The following is a 16620-nucleotide window of genomic DNA, read 5'->3' as shown; positions in this document are numbered from 1 at the left end:
TCGACGGTGGAAGGCTGCTGTGTGGAGTCCCACACGACGGGTCACTGAAGCTGCTGAGGGACAGGGTGAATTGAGCCAGTTTGCAGAGGTGAAAGCCATCCAGCTTGCTTTGGATATTGCTGAGCGGGAAAAGTGGCCGAGGCTCTACCTCTACACCGACTCGTGGGCAGTGGCGAATACCCTGTGGAAATGGCTGCAGCAACGGAAGCAGAACAACTGGCAACGTAAGGGTAAAACCGTCTGGGCTGCTGAAGTATGACAGGACATTGCAGCCCGTGTGGAAAACCTCGTTGTGAAGGTGCGCCATGTGGATGCCCATGTACCCAAGAGTCAGGCCACTGATGAACATCGACACAACCAGCAGGCAGACCAAGCTGCTAAGATCAGAGTGGCTCAGGTGGACTTGGACTGGCAGCGCAAAGGTGAACTCTTCATAGCCCAGTGGGCCCACAAGACCTCAGGCCACCAAGGTAGGGATGCAACATACAGGTGGGCTCGAGATCGAGGGGTGGACCTTACTATTGACACCATTACAGAGATCATCCATGGATGTGAGACATGTGCCACAATCAAACATGCCAAGCGGGTGAAGCCCCAGCAAAATAGAGAGCGATGGCTGAAATATAGATATGGAGAGGCCTGGCAGATGGACTACATCACACTGCCACAGACCCGCCACAGAAAGCGCCACGTACTCACAATGGTGGAAGTAACCACTGGATGGCTGGAAGCTTACCCAGCGCCCTACGCCACCGCCCGAAACACCATCCTGGGCCTTGAAACCCAAGTCCTCCGGCAACATGGCACCCCAGAGAGAATTGAGTCAGACAACGGGACCCACTTCTGATACAACCTCATAAGTGCCTGGGCAGAAGAACACGGCATCGAGTGGGTCTACCATATCCCCTACCACGCACCAGCCTCTGGGAAGATCGAGCGCTACAATGGACTGTTAAAAACCACACTGAAAGCACTGGGAGGTGGGACCTTCAAAGACTGGGACATGCATCTAGCAAAGGCCACCTGGCTAGTCAACACAAGAGGGTCTGCCACTCGAGCTGGCCCGGCTCAGTCGAAACCTCCCCGTGCTGTAGATGGGGATAAAGTCCCTGTGGTGATCATGAGGAATATATTGGGAAAAATGGTCGGGTTTAGTCCTGCGCCAGGCAAAGGTAAAGGCAAACCCATCCACGGGATTGCTTTTGCCCAGGGATCTGGGTGCACCTGGTGGGTGATGCAGGACAATGGAGAGGTCCGATGCGTACCACAGGGGACTTGATTCTGGGTGAGAACATGCCGTGAATTATGCTGTGCCTTTGTAAATTATTATTTTGTTATTGTTAACTGCTAAATGGCAGCTGGACATGACGTAGATGGTATAGAATAAAGGGGTGGATTATGTCCTGGTTCAGCTAGGATAGGGTTAGTTTTCCCCAGCAGAGATAGAGGGGGAAGGGACCTCCAGCCGGTTTATTCATACCGTGCTGACGTCAGGTCCAGGGCAGGAGCGTGGGAACCTTTTCCTTTGTGGCTTTTGGTGGAGGGGAGCTCACGGCGGTCTTGTTCCGTAACCATTTGCAGTATTTCTCTGTGTATCTTTTGTCTTGTTCACTTTTATTGCTGTTTATTGTTGTTACCATTGCTACTGTTGTTGTTCAGATTGTTTATCACACTGTTGTATTAAATCTCTTCTTATTTTAACCCGGGTTTGTGCCTCACTTCCAGCCTGACCGGCTGAGGGTGGAGGAGGGGCAACGGCAACGTGCTCTCTGGTCCCTGCAGGGCTTAAACCACCACACTAGGTAATAGCTGCTGCTAGCAGGTCCTCTCCTTATTGCCTTTCTCCCACTCCTGTCACTGTTCCTTTGTCTTGGCAAATTCATATAGCATGAAAAAACCTCCTTTCTGAGGCCATTAATTTCTTTAACATGATTGCCAGTCTCTTCACTGAACTTCTTCAAGTCCTTTTATGTCTCTGGCTGCACCCAAAACCAGTGGAAAATTCTGAACAAAAACATTAATGCCTTTCCTTCGTCTTGTTTATGAAAGGAAATCATCAGTGTATTTCACAGTCCAAGACAGCACTAGAGATGGCACAGTCTATTTTACGGTTCACCAGATACAAAACCTTCTCACACAAAGAAAATACTAGCCAAATTGCACTGTTCTCACTAGAGAGAGCATGATGGATTGGGGAAGGAAGAACTAAGAGAGAAAGAAAGAACTGATGCCCAGTACTTTGAAAGCTGGACGCAACAGTGGGTAACTGTCAAGCAAACAAAGAATTTATGTCATAGTAAATACTCAGGTTATGGTACTGATCTGATTATGACAGGTCAGCAGAAGAACCTATGCAGACTGACCAGAGAGACATATCCTACTGCTACTTTGCAGTGCCACTTGCAGTTGGTTAGAGCTGTCACCTGTCCTGGGACACCTGCCATGTGTATTTCTTGAACCCATTCTGAGAGATGCTGCTGCATTATTGTAGGCTCAAGCTCCAACTCCTCTCCTCTTGGCAGACTTCTCAAACAACTAACCATGAATAGACACCACTTGGTATGGATTGCCCCAAGGAATGCAAAGATTACTGGTTCTGTGCAAATATCCTGCCCAACTAAAATAAAGCAAAACAATTTTCTGTTCATCAAAGCTGATGGAGATGGAGGAAGGACAGAACCCAACGCCAGGTGAGTCAGCAGCATTAGTAAAGCTGGAAGTTTCTGTTTTGTTATGGTGCAAGTAGAGATGACAGCCAGTTCAGAAAAGATTCAGCCTGGGCAATGACTAATATTACTCATGCAGTTAGGCCGGGTGGGGTAGAGAAGCTTCAGACCACACCAGTGAAGGGCAGGGTTGGAATTTACAGTCTGTAACAAAGAGCCCAAGAGGGAAAATCTAGGAGTCCAACAATAATATCAGACATGGGAAAAAAAGGAAAAAGCACCTAATATATTAACCAAAGGGAGCTCAATATAGAGCCCAAACACCAAAATGTCTCGGGGAGAATTTTACAGTTACAAGAAAGTATTACTGTGGATATACCAGAGCCCACATGATTATTGTATTGCACTTACATGTCATTAACCCCCAAGATTTTTTGCAAGTATTACAGTAATGCTGACTTTTCTGTCTGACTGTTTAGTGTGCCACCTTAAAATCTGTGGGCAATTTTGCATGAGAATAGTAGCATAAAGATTCTATTGTTTTATGAGTAAATGCTCCTTTCAGAACAGTATGTTGTTCTATCAGTCATTCCCACTTGAAATGTAAAAGTCACTCCACAGCAGAATGAACAGAGATAATTTCTTTTGGGGGTCTTGGAAGGGGCAGGCCATAAATTGAGAATTTTGAGATATTTTAACTTTATTTTATCTGAACTGCTGCAATTGCCTGTCTTTCCTTTCTGGCCCCTCTCAGCATGGGAGAAGGGAAGGCATATCTTCTGAGCTGGTAGAAAGTGAGGCAGCTGCCTGATCTCCATCTCAAGAAAGATCTATTTTCAGCGTACCCAAATCCGCCCTCCTCTGTAAGGAATGTCAGCACTCCAGTGCCTTGCTCACATCACATTGCTGTGCAGGATATTCTATATCCAGAGATGGCTTTCAATCAACCACTTCTTTCTGGCTGTGCTGTGTTTTGCTTCTAGCGCCAGTGGAGTCCAACAGAGGTGGAAACAGAAGTGGCAGAAAGTCAGTTATTGGCAGGACCCTTCTTGTTTTAATTTTTGCATCCAAACTCTGCTGGCTCTTTCAGGACTGTCTGCATCATCTAGCTGAATCTTGATGAGATACAGCATGTGGATTCACAGACTGAATGCAATCCTATTGTAAATTTCAGAGGCCATTCTGTATTTGTGTTCATAATCACTTTCTTTTTTTTTTTTGTAGGAACACTTTGTGTTTTGTTTTGGGTTTTTTTGGTTAAAACATACAAACATATACACACATCCTCTCTCCCAGGATTGTTAACTTTACTTGGATTGTACCTACCTGACACTAACATGTGCACTGTATTCACTTTGTTGAATATCATGATCTTCCTCTCTTCCCATTTCTCCAGCCTGTCAAGGTCCTTCTGAATAGAAGCATACAATGCAATAAGAACATTCAATAACATCAATTCAAACAACAGTCTGCATGACTGATCAACAAACACCCACAACAGAAGAAGGCTCAGAGATGGTAAGCAAGGGTGATGTGCTCAAGAAGATCAGAGAAGAATGTAGGAAGCGATCACAGCTATCCTAAAGGGAACTGAACTTACCTCAACACAAAGGGGATCTTTGTTTTAGATATACAGCCGTATCAGTTGAGTGGCACAACTGTTTAAGTAAATAATTTTCCCTAAAATAACCAGTAGAAAGTATACTCCTCCTGAACCAGTCACACCAGGCAGGAGGAGAGAAGGGATGGGGGAGAAGTCTCTATGTGACTTATGCCAACATAGAGTATAAAAATCAAACAGTAAGCAAAATGTACTTTGAAGACTGGAATGAGCTTGGACTGGCTTCAACCCACATATTCCTTTCTAGTGATTGTGGATGCCCAGTATCATGGTGGTGCACATCTAGAGACTGGTAAAGGGAATCATGTTTGTTCTGTGATTCACCTGCATATTGTAATTGCTATATTATGTTTGTGTTGTGATTTCCATATTTTACATGATCACTCTGCTAAATCGAAATACTGTGTAATGTCAAGTATCTTCAAATAGCTAAAACTGGTATTAAAAATTTAAACCCTCTTTGTGTGGAATAACCAAAAGATCCTGGTCAGAGAGTATTGGAACATGACAGTTTGAAAATTTCCCTTTAAACCTCTTTATTTAACAAAATGGAAATTATAATTATTAAACTGCTAAAGTAAAAAAAAAAAAAAAAAAAAAAAAAGCTAGAACCTTCTTTTTAGGTTTGTTTAAAAATGTGTTTCTTAATACTGGTCGTGATAACAAAGCTAACAGGATCAGGTAGGTACAGAGCATAGCATTTGGTGTGATGCGCCTCTGGTGCTGAGATACTGAAACACAGTAATTGTTTTGCAGTTCTCCATTTCCTAGGCCTCAGTACAATGAGGACGAAGCTGCTGCTCACTACAGCGACATTCGTATAGCATGATGAGGAAGGCACGTGTTGCACTACTTTGCATTAGGATACAGGTGGCCTGTTCAGTAGCTATACTGTCTGTCTGGAAGAGATGCTGGGGTAAATTAATGTGTCACATTGTGCCATGGCTGCCAGCTGAAGAGAACCAGCCAGTGTGCTCGTTTGGATTATGGGAGCAAAGTACCATGTTTATATCTGGAGTCACATTGGAGCAAAATAACGAGACGTGCTGACAGTAACAGTTTCAAAGAAATCTTACTAAATTTCTCCATCACCTCTGCTTGGCCCGGCAAAGAATAATGTGCATCTCCTCTAAGCTATTCATTTGACAGCTGTTGATATGAAAGGTTTATTTTTTTCAGAGAGGAAAGCTGCGATTATGCTGTGCTCCAGACTGATATGAGATGTGTAAAGATCCTAGGAATCCAAAGAGTGCGAAATGTCATTGTAAAGATGTAAAATAATTGCAGGCTGTTTTAGACTGTCAGGCAAGCTGGCAACCTGATGCTCCTGCAGAAGAAGCATTAGAACCATCTCTAGATAGTCCCATGTTACACATGATATTCCGTGACATTCCTAAGATACAGATTTGTTTGGGATCCTCTAGTTTAACAAAAAACCCCAGGCACAACCACCAAAACTGCAAACAATGCGCAATACAGGAAATATAGGGCCAGAAAGTATGTGTTAAACATCATCATTAACAGAACTGGATGATGGGACAGAAGACACTCTCTGTAAGTTTGTACTCAATACAAAATTGTGAGTAGTAGTTGATAGGGACCTTGGCAGCAGGCTGGAGAAAAGGGCTGACGTGTTGTTCAACAAAGGGAAGTGTGAAGTCCTGTAGCCAAGAAAGAATATCCAGATGCACAGGCTGAGAACCAACAGCTTGGAAAGCAGCTTTGCAGAGGAGGAGTCAGTTGTGGTGGACAGCAACGTGCTCTTGCAGCAAAGGATGAGATCCTGAGCTGCATTAGGAAGAGCATCACAGGAAGGTCAAGGAAGGTGACCCTTCCCCTCTGCTCAGCACTGGTAAAAGGGTAAAATAAACTGCAGAAATTATCAGAGAAGGGAATAGAGAAAAACAAAACAGAACAAGTCTTCAGATTTCTGCTGCATTGCAGTGTAAATCTATAACAGCTGAATGCAGCGGCTGTTTTTATCCCTCATCTCAAAGAGGAGATAACAGAACTGGATAAGGTCCAGAAAGAAAAACAAAGATAGTGGTTTAGAGATACAGGATTGTCTACCTGGGATAGTATGAATAATTGCTTCTGATGGACCTACTCTCCAAAAATTATTTTAAATTTTTATGAAATTGTAAAAAAGAAACACAATAAAACTTGTTAATTCTTTTAAACTCATTTACCCTTTGACCTTCATAGTGTTCCATGGAAATTATTTCTATAGTTAATTGTGCACTCTCAGAAAAAAAAAAACTTCATTGGTACTGGTTGTCCCTTAGCTATTTTTCCATATTCACCTTTGCAGGCCTGTCATTATTTTCCAGATTTTCAAGACCTAGATGTAATCAGCCACTTCCATTCCAAAAAACAAGGGTACTGTCCTATGTAGTGTTCTTTATGAGCAGGCCACTCCTGATGCCTGATCACTCTCCATATATTTTTATATTTTGGTTTCTATTACATACATACGTTTTTAAGTGGAGTAATCACATGGACTCCCCAGGCAAGTTGTGGGTGCCCAATCAATTTAATAGCATAGCGTAGTAATGTTTCCCAGATTTATACTCTAATAATGTTTTGAGTGCTGCCAAGCTTTGACGTATTTATTTCTTTTTTTCAATACATTTTTTACATTTTTTACATTTTTTTCAATACATTTTTTACTTTCTTTTTCAAAAAGATGAGATGTCTGATTATGTGAGGACCTTGAAGTGATCAAAAATTTGCAGCTGGTCTGCACAAATAATTTTTGTAAGGTGATGAATTCACCACTATTATAGGACCACTATACCCCCAAACCTGGTTGTACTATGAAGGACAGTTTGTAAGAGGACAAAAAAAAAAAAAATCAGAAACAGACAGATCAGAAGATTCTATAAATAAATCCCCCCTATTCTTTACATACAGGCAGGTTGCTTCTCCCTTTCAGTGACTTTCAGATTTGCTGTGAACTCTCTGTGATCTGCTATAAGAACACAGGAAAAACACATCCAGAGTCAACAACAGTAATTTTGTATACTACAATAAGTTACAACCTTGGATGAAGGAAGCCTGGACAAAGAAGGGACAAAGGAGTATTTGGGAGTTCCTTCGGCAAGAAGATCATGATGAAGAGGGGATATCAGAATAAGATGTAAATCTACGAAAGAGTGTCTGAAATAGCTGTGAGGACTATTTGTGGTCAGGTGCAGTTAACAGGATGTCCAGCAGCATGGAGCTGCTGCAAGGGACAGCGAACAAAGAACATAGACCTGCAAATGGCTCACATTTGTGGGCATTCGTGTTCTAAACTCTGACTCCAGGAAATGCAGTCAGGTAATAGCCAGAGATTCTAAAGAGAAAGAGGACACTAGTGACTAATTGTGCCCTCTCACATATTACTCTGTTTTTTAATAATCTTTCCAATAATATACTCTTCAATAAGTCTGCTTGTTGATACGTTAGCAATAGAAAAGGAAGGTGCTCAGATCAGCTGATCAAGCTTACCTAGGCTTCTGGGCGGGGCTTTGAGCTGGTGTTTTAATAAGGCTCAGAATTCAAACCTGGTCTTTTTCCACCAGTCAAGTCATGGTGTTACAGTTATCGCTGCTCTTAGCTACCACTGGAGCTGCAGGTGAGAAAGAAAGTTTAATTAAAAGTATTTTCCAGCAATTCTTGTGGCCAAGGTATACCAGTTTTCCTGCCAAACTCCAACTACCACGGAGTCAGGAATTACCTTGTTAAAATTTTTTAAAAATATAGAGGAGTTCTTAAAGACTGAGAGAATGTATAAAAGCAGGTAATTTGGTGTGAAGTCCTGCTGTCCTCTTTTCTAAAATGTCAGCAAGTCTCCCAGCTGGCTTCAGAAGTGTCTGGTTTTGGACCAGATTAGGTACTTCATCGGAGGGCACCAAGCACAGCAAAAAAAGGTAACAGAACAGTTCCAAAAAGATTGCCTCCCGTGTAGTACATACAGTAACTCTGTAATGTTTGTCCTAAATTCAGCACACCTGACAGAGTATATAGAGACATACAGACAGCTGCAGAGTGCCAAAAACTAAGAAATATTGGATAGGGTCTTCTTTCAGTGTAATACATGTAAGTATGGCTATAAGACATAGATAAATGAAATGATGGAAGTGGATGTAAGAGAGACATAAGGGTGAGAATCCACACCTAAATTTATTGAATTCCCATCATAGTTGGGCCTCAGTAAATGTCAGTGACTGATTCAAGAAGTTAATGATGCTGGGAATATAAATATGAGCTGAAGGAACTTTTTAGGTCACACATGAGCCAAGGAAAAGCACCAGGAGCAGAGTTCTGCATCCTGCCTTCTCCACACAGCTGGAGGAAAGCCCTGTAATAGACACAGAGACTGATGTCCCTTCCCCCTCCCACAGCACTTCAGTTCTGGGAGGCAGACAGGGAGTCAGGAGATTCAACAAAGGCATGGCACTGTGAGAGATACGGCCCAAGTGTTCCTAGCAAAATACATCAGTACACAGGACGGATGGTCATGTCTCCACATGATACAGAGATCCCCATCCAGACTGTAATATCCATTGTCCCAGTTCCTCATTCCTCTCTCCTTACATCTCCCCAGAGCTGTAAAATGCCCATCAATATTTCTCATTTTTTTCTGAACCCTTATTATATGTTTTTGTTGAATTTACTTGCCAATCTGTTATTCAGTGGATGTTCTAATATATAACAGCCCTGTGGACATGCCTGTCTTGTGGACATGCCTGTCTTGAGACAGTGTCAAGTCTGGCAGGCCCATGATAGTGAAAAAATAGGATCACGTAGCTGAGTAACAGGCAATATCTGACCTTAATAAAAATAAACTCACAGGTTCCTGTCCTCATGTATGTCAGAATAAGGTCATCTAAGCACCTCTCCCCAGTCTTTCTACTCTCAAATCCACCATTGCAGGAGAGGTCCATGCCACTTAACACAGCATCAAAGAGCAAACTGCTACATAAAATGAATGAGAAGCACCATATTCTAATACTGCACTTGATGCTTTACAGCTGTTCCTGCATCTGTGAAAACAATTGTCCAACATGGCAGAAGAGTCTCAGGAGGCTTTTCTGCAGACTCCTGGGAAGTAGGAGCACTCCACACTCAAAAGCAGCATGGCAGAGACCTCTGACTTCTCTGTGCAATTCTGTGCAGCCGTAAGAAGGAGCCTGACATTTCTGTCTCCTGGACTTGAGCCATTTCCAGTCTGCAAACTGTTTACATTAGATTGGCTTATCAAATTAAAATTAAAATCTGACATTTAAGTAGCCTGTGTGTCTAAATTCCAAAGAACACCAATATTCCTTGTTACTGAACATGAAGTGTTTCCTTAGAATTTTCCAACTTTAGTCTGGAAATTCCTGAATCCTGCATTGATTTGCTCTTGTCTGTTTTCGCAAATAATTAGTATACAAGGAAATACTTGGAAGTGCATTATAGCAGTGTTTTAACTTACAGCATTATTCAGCCTTACACGTTGTTTGCTTGAATATATAACCTAAAATATAGGTTAGCCCTGGCTAGCACTCACTCTTTCCCCCTCTCTCATGCCCTCAGTGGGACATGGGGAGATAACAGGAGCCACAGAACCCCTCGTCCTCCACTTCCTCTGACTTTGATGTTCCCTCTGCTGTTTCTCACTCCTTTTGTTCCCACCTCCTCTCTCTTTCCAACATTTTCTACACTTTTAAAAATATATTTCCACAGAGCCACGACCTGTTTCACTGATGGGGTCAGCTGTGTCCTGTGGTATGTCTAGACTTGGCTGGAATTCTGTCCAGCAGGGAGGCAGCTCCTGGTCTCTTCTCACAGAGGCTATGAGGCTATCCCTGCAACCCCTCCTACCAAAACCTCATCACAGACACACAATTCATTCAGTTAGGTCACCACTGTTTTTTCCTTACAGTAGAAAATATCTGTGCTGTATGTTTAAATAAAGGTCAAAACAAGAATCTAGAGAAGATAGGTAGCATAAAGCTAATGGGGGATTTTAACCACCTTCACATCTACTGGAAGGGAAATAAAAGAGTGCACAAGCAGTCCAGAAGAGTTGAAGGCATTTATGATAACTTCCTGCTACAGGTGATAGAGGCACTAACAAGGGAACGTGCTCTGCTGTATCTGATACTTAGAAACTAGGTAGAATGGGATGTGAAGGTCAGGGGCAACTCTGGCTGCGGTGACCATGAGATGCTGGGATTCAGGAGCCTAGGGAGGATGGAAAGAAACAATTGCATGATCGCAACCTTCAGAAGAGCAGACTTTCACTTATCTGGGGATCTACTTAGGAAAAGTCCCATGGGAGACTGTCCTAGAGAGAAGAAGGGTCCAGGAAGTGTGGATGATATTCAAGGATCACCTCCTCCAAGGTCAAGACTGGTTTATCTTGGCATGCAGGAAATCAGGGAAAAGAGGTAGTGGCATGGATGTACAAGGAACTCCTGACTAAAAGCAAACAGAAAAAAAGAGGCATACAAGAGATGGAAGCAAGGTCATGTGTCCCAGGAGGAATATAAATTTGGTGTACGAGTGCAGCAGTTGGGTTAGGAGAGCCAAAACCCATCTCAGGTTGAATCTGGCAAAGGGATGTGAAGAGCAAGAAGAGCCTCTACAGGTTTATCAGTAGCAAAAAGATGACTGAGGAAAATGTGGGTCTTCTGATGAACAAGGCAGGGTAATAGACAAGGCCAAGATACTGAAAGCCTTCCTTCATTTTCACTGGTAAGTTATGTCTTCAGAAATCTCAGAATCCTAAGACCAGTGGGAAATTCTGGAGCAATGAAAACCTATCCTCGGTAGAGTAGAATCAAATTAGACAACAGGGAAAGAATTCAGACACAGTCAAATCCATGTGGGGTGCATACACAAATGCTGAGAAGTTGGCTGATGTCATCTCAAAGTCATTGTTGATTCTCTTTGAAAGGTCATGGTGACTGGGGAGGTTCCTGAGGACTGGAAGACATTAAATGTTGATCCTATCTTCAAGAAAGACAGGAAGCGGCAAACTACATGACAGTCAGCCTCTCCTTGATTTGGGGGAAACTGATGTAAATCCACATGCAAATTATTTTCATGTACATTGAAGGACAAGAAGATTATTGGGAGTAGTCAACAGGAGAAATAATACTTGATCAACCTAATAGCCTTCTGTGGTGAAATCACTAGCTTAGTGAATAGGGAGAGAGCAGCCTGTTGTTCAGTTAGCAAGGCTTTTGACCCGTTCGATCCTGTGTTCCATAATGTCAGAGAAGAAAAAGGGGTGGGGGGTGGGGGGGTGGGCAGTGCTCCAGGCACTGGGGCAGAGACATACTTGCAGCCCATGGAGAGGACCACAGTAGAGCAGAGTTGAGCTGCACTCTGCAGCTCATGAAGGACCCCACACCGGAGTGGGTGAAAATTTCCTGAAGGAAGTGCATCCTGTGCAGAGCCCATGCTGGGGTAAGAGAAAAGTATGAAGGGGAAGAGTCAGCAGAGAGGAGCTGTTATGGACTGACTGCTGCACCCCATTCCTCTTCGACCTGCACTGCTCAGAGGTGGGGGCAGAGGAGTCAGGAATGAAGACATGAAGTTGAGTCTGGGAAGTGTTGGGGAGAAGTTGTTGGGTTTATTTTCTCCTTCTTCCACACTAGCCAAGTTTATTTTAATTGGCAAAATTAAATAGATTTTCCTCAAGTTGAATCTGATTTATCCATGACAGTAACTGGTAAGTAGCCTCGCTGTCTTGATCTTTACCCATGAGCTTTTGCGTACTGCTGTGTCCCCTTGTCCTGTTGAGGAGGGGAGTCTGAGATCAACACCATATCACAATGACTTGTGCAATAGGCACAAACTGAAACATTGGAAATTGCAGTTAAACATCAGAAAAAATTAATTTAACAGTGAGGGCATTCAAGTGCTGGAACAGGTTGCTGAGATAGGCAATACCTGGAACAAAGTCCAGACTTCTACTTATTTCATGCAACATTATAACCTGTAGTTAGAAGTCCAATAAAAATTGTTACAAACAATTTTTATTATTTCAGTAATCATTTTATTTCTGCAAGATGAAAATCACTTAAACCAGAATTTTAGAAAACAGAACATGATAAAATGAAAATTAACCAGAAAATGTGATGAACCATGTCGTTGTTCCAATCTGTGTGAATTTCACTCTTTTAGATCCAAGGTGACCTAAAAAGCATGAAAAACAAAGTGCTGACTAGATTAAAAGTAGTTTTATTAATAATTTAGAAATTACTTTAATTTTGAATTTGAATTAATTTTCAATTGTTGGTTATATTTTCCCCTCTTCCTCCTTTCCTTCTCTTATTTTCTTTTCCTATGATCATTCCGATATAGGCAAAATGAATGGAGAAGCAGGTTTTTTATTCTTTTCTAAGTATTTTTGACTTCATTTCTATATTTCCTCTCTGTAACTTTTAAAAGCTTAAGAAGCCCTCAAAAGTTATGGAACACCTGGTGAAGAGAAGAAGGAAAGAAAAAAAAAATGTGCTGGAAGAGATTGCTTCTATGATTAAATAAATAGATAGGGGGATGATAGAAAAAAAAATGTGAACTTGAGTAAGGATTTTGACATCATATCCTACAGCCACCTTATTCAGAAGAATGCATTGGATAGGTGGATTATTAGGTTTGTTAAAAAAATTGGCTGCTGAGTTCAAGAGATAGTGATGAATGGCTTGATATTCAGTCAGCTGACAATAACAAACAGTGGTTCAGTGCTGTGGCCCATATTGTTCAACATTTTCCACAGCACCTTGGACAATGATGATACAGAGAGTATCCTTGGCAAATCTTCATATGGCAAATGTGAATAATAGTCAGCAGTGCACTCTTATTGTGAAGGAAACAAACCATATGTTAGGCTACATTAGGAAGAGTGTCATCATCAGATTGAAGGAAGTTATTATTTTCCCTCTATTCAAAAAAGAACTGTATAAACTAGAGTGCAGTGGCAGGCTACCATGTTAGTCAGTTGCCACACTAAACCTACAAGGAGTTTAGACTGGCGAAGAGTCTGGAGAGTGGGATAGCAACCTATGACTACCTGACAGCTTTAGAAAAGTGATAAAGACAAACCTTTCTTGGTAGGGTCAGATGATAAAACACAGGTAGCAGCTTAGAAGATTCAACCTGCACGTTCATTGTTTTTTCAGTAAGAATATAGGACACCATGGCAACAGATTTTTGAGAAAGCTGGGATGTTTTAATGACTGGAAAACATGACTAGGGACCTCCAGAGTTCCTTTATCACCAACATTTCTGTGGTTCTGTGAAGATATTATTCTCTTTTTGCTGCAGACAGATGAATTTGGGGAGCAAAATCTTCAAAGCCTTAAGCAGAAACTGACAAAGGAGAAAGGTGAGTTAAGTTTGAAATCAATGGCTTGGCCAGTAGCATGAAGTCCACCTCTACAATCAAGCACAGGAGATGCAGAACCATCACTCCTTTGCATTTATGAATCTTTTTCCCATCCGTAAGTGAAAAAACTTTATGCTGTCTTTTCCAAAACTTAAAAATAACAGGAAGTGGCTGAAGTGCAAGTTGACACTATACCATCCCAGTTTAACAAATTCTGTAAAAAAATCTTGAGTTTAACGGGAGCATAAGAATGTCACAAACATGAAAAAAAGTATTCATAGAATTCACAGATCATTAAACTATCACTTTTTTGTAATAATAACTTGTTGTTTTCTTCTTTTCTAGACATTGAAGATTACAGAGATTACTGCAAGCAATAGCAATTCAAATCTGATGGTATACTATGGATCTGGCCAGCTTTGACTTAGATCCTACAGATACTTTGCATTATGACATTGTCTACTGCTGCCATAGCATTTGTTCATTCTCTATTGCACCCTGATGTTGTTGGCTGTAGGAAAAAACATCAATGCACCATGAAAATATGAAAGATACTTCAGCTTGAAAAATTCCTAAACCAACTTTTGATAGTTGTGCCTTTGCATTCTACCAACTATTTTAGACCCAGAAAGTGTTGAGTGTAGGGTAGTGACCTTTTTTAGGAAAGCCTTTATTTGACCATAGCCTTGCTTTTCTAAGAGTCTCCTCGGGAACACGGAATTTGATATTGAAGACCACAGCTCCTGGCTGGGTCTGAAGATGCTTTCTGTGACCTGTAACTGTCCTCCTTCACTGTGTTCTGATCTGATGTTAACACCCTGGGTAGAATCAGTCTTACTCAGCAGGTGGAAGGGGAAACTGTGGGCTAAATCATCCTGGTAAAAGAAGGAACAGCTCACTTATTGCACTTTATCTCCTCAGCAGGCTGAGGATCAGGATAGGGGTAAGAGGAGCACCACACCTCTTATACAGCAAAGTGTGGAGAAATGTTTCTGCCTTGGCAAGTCCTTTTTCTAGAGAGGTAATGGATAGAATTTCTTTCCAGACTGGTTAGTCTCCCTCTTCTCACTTTTCCAAGCCAGGTGGAGAGACAAGTTATTCCACAAGAACTCAGGCCCTCAGGATGGCTTTGGGACCTGATGGTGTACTTACTATGGGGGGAATATGTGTGAGGTGCTATTTCCTGACCTAGGCAGATGAAAGCCATGCATTGTAGAAGGCGGTTGTTTACTAACAGTTTTCTAGCAAGAGAAGTTAAAGACACAGGGAACAGAAAATCAAGTCATCTGTCATTCCCTCTTGAATCTGTTGCCTTCCCAAATGATTCCCATTGCCCTAGGAGGTGAAACAAAATACAAGATGTCCAGCTGACAGAGAGGATGATATACTGCAAGTGTGATCTTTGAACCAGTGTACTGGAATCTAAGTCATCCTCTTTAATTAACATGAGCAGAGGACCCAAGAAGGAAGCTGAAATATAAAGAATCATTTTGCAGCTACTACTAGACACATAAACACAGACATGACTGTAAAACTGGGTATCGCCAGGATCACAGAGAGACTTGATCAGAAATAAAAGGATGAGAAATTTTTTACAACTATATAGATTTCAACTGCTAAGCTTTCAGTTTCTGCCCAAGTTGGAAGTCACTATATCAACAGTCAGAGACAAGTCTATCAAAAAAATACAGATCCAGCTTAATTTCATGTGTCAGATAAAAATCAGTCAAATCTGTTCTTTATGAAACAGTTATATAATGCATTAGAAGAGGGGAAAATCCATCCTTTCTTTTTCTCCCTTTATCCTGTTTTGCATGCTAGAGGATGAATAAGACCTTTTCATTTTCTTCAATGACATTTCTACACATACCCAATGTTATTTTTGAAACAGAAATTACAAAATCTATACATTTATTCTTCAGAAAGTCATTGGAAGCCTCATAAAAGAACACTTGATCTCAGATGTTTCAGTTATACATACAGCACTGGAAATATAAAAAAGTTCTTTAAAGCAGTAAATTGAGAAGACTGGTCATCTCTCTGACCCTTCCTACAGCACTTCACCTCCCAGGCATTCAAGGAAGAGCATGATCTTTCAGAATATGGTACAGAATCACAGCACATCAACCTTGCTCCATAGAAGAACTTCAAATAGCAGATCATACTTAATTCTTTGCAAAGGAAATGACAGCTCTGCAGGACCCAGAAGGTATTCTCAGACACGTCATGCATCTCAAACTTTTATTATCTAGAGCAGCTAGAGTGTTCTACTTGTGTCTTTTCCCATGTACACCCTTCCCACAAGATAAACTTTCTGGCCACACCACACTCACTGAAGTGGCAGATCCTTAAAATTCCCTATGAATTGCTAAAAGTCATGTGAGTGGCTTTTTTTTTTTTTTTTTTTTCCCAGTTACTTAATGCATCTCTTCCCAGGTTTACCTAACACTCACCTTCACTGAGAACTATCATGCTTTGTTTAAAAGCTATCTGCACTACTTAAACTTATTTGTACACAGCAAAACAACATGCCTGTTTTAAGACACAGTGCACTGTCTTTGATTTATCAGAGCAAGTCAAGTGCTCTTCTTCTTCTGTGTAAACAGCAACCTAAACCTTTGCTTAAATTAATGATCCTTTTTTTTGGTTGTGTTTGTTTGTTTGTTTTAGAAATTACAAGGCATTTTAAGATTAAGAAAAAACTTCCTTCTTGATGTAGATTTGTATTCCTAATGTGAGTTTTAGGTTACCTTTGTTAATACATTCTGTTGAACAAAGCTTCTTGTAGAATAAATCTACCTGGAATACATAGGATTTTTACTGGATTGTTATGGGGTGGGGGTGTGGGGGTGGGTGGAAATGTGTCTACATCCACAGGTTAAACATGTCAAGACCTGGAGCCTCCCAGGAATTATCTGAATTTCTGTGGAGATTGTGTTTGTGCTTGGGAAAGCTGGAGGAGA

The sequence above is a fragment of the Athene noctua genome, chromosome 18, assembly GCF_965140245.1.
Source record: "Athene noctua chromosome 18, bAthNoc1.hap1.1, whole genome shotgun sequence".
Taxonomy (NCBI): Eukaryota; Metazoa; Chordata; class Aves; order Strigiformes; family Strigidae; genus Athene; species Athene noctua.
The sequence above is the reverse complement of the archived record's forward strand: the minus strand, read 5'-3'. Positions refer to the sequence as shown.